General features: G+C 43.8%; 1 pseudogene; it reads right to left on the bottom strand.

Annotated features, from left to right (window-relative positions):
- Positions 1 to 429: 429 nt before the first annotated feature.
- On the bottom strand, positions 430 to 523 carry LOC147612006 (U2 spliceosomal RNA; annotated as a pseudogene).
- Positions 524 to 785: the final 262 nt, after the last annotated feature.

Raw genomic sequence — 785 nt, 5'->3', positions numbered from 1 at the left:
ACCTGGAGGGGTAGCAAGAGCAGAAGCATAGCTGAGAGTTGAGAGTCAATCGTGTCATGTATGAGGAGGATTACTAGCACACATGATTACCGGCATATCAAACACTAAAAGGAGTCTGAGGAGGCATAGCTTTTGCCATGAACATGAAGCACAGAGTCCAAATATTGCAACTCTTGTATTGAAAGCTGACTGTATATATGATGCCTGTTTTGTATGAAACTGGCAGTTCATTTTAGTAGGACTACTATAGCGAGAGAGCACTTGAGCTTTAGACAGGTATTTACCTTCTTACCACAGTCAATTTGTTTTTGGTGAAAAGAAACCCGGCTGCTCTCCTCATCACGAATCTCTATTGCTGATGGTTGCTCAGCAATAAATCATCCACCACAACCCACCCACCCACACACACACACACACACACACACACACAAAACAAACAAACTGAATCGAAGCTCTGATACATGATGATGATGATAAGAACAGATACTACACTTGATCTTAGCCAATAGGCCGAGAAAGGTATGAGACACCACGGCTCACCCCTATGGATTTTATACCAGCCCTCGCACTCCAGCCCGCCCTATGGGATAAAAAGGCGGATCCCTCGACTTGCAAAGAAGAATTTTCACCTGCTATTCCTTTGTAAGGCCACAGACATAAAGTCATCGAGCAACCACCTCCGAGTGACTAGAGAAATTAGAATGATCATGCACTTTTCATAACCATCCACTAGAGACTTGAAGGATAGGGATGCGCTCATTATCATGGCTTTTGCATCGCTATAG

This window comes from Cibotium barometz, chromosome 46, assembly GCF_041138505.1.
Source record: "Cibotium barometz isolate CiBa-2024 chromosome 46, ASM4113850v1, whole genome shotgun sequence".
Lineage (NCBI taxonomy): Eukaryota > Viridiplantae > Streptophyta > Polypodiopsida > Cyatheales > Cibotiaceae > Cibotium > Cibotium barometz.
This window is presented reverse-complemented; position numbering and strand designations above follow the sequence as displayed.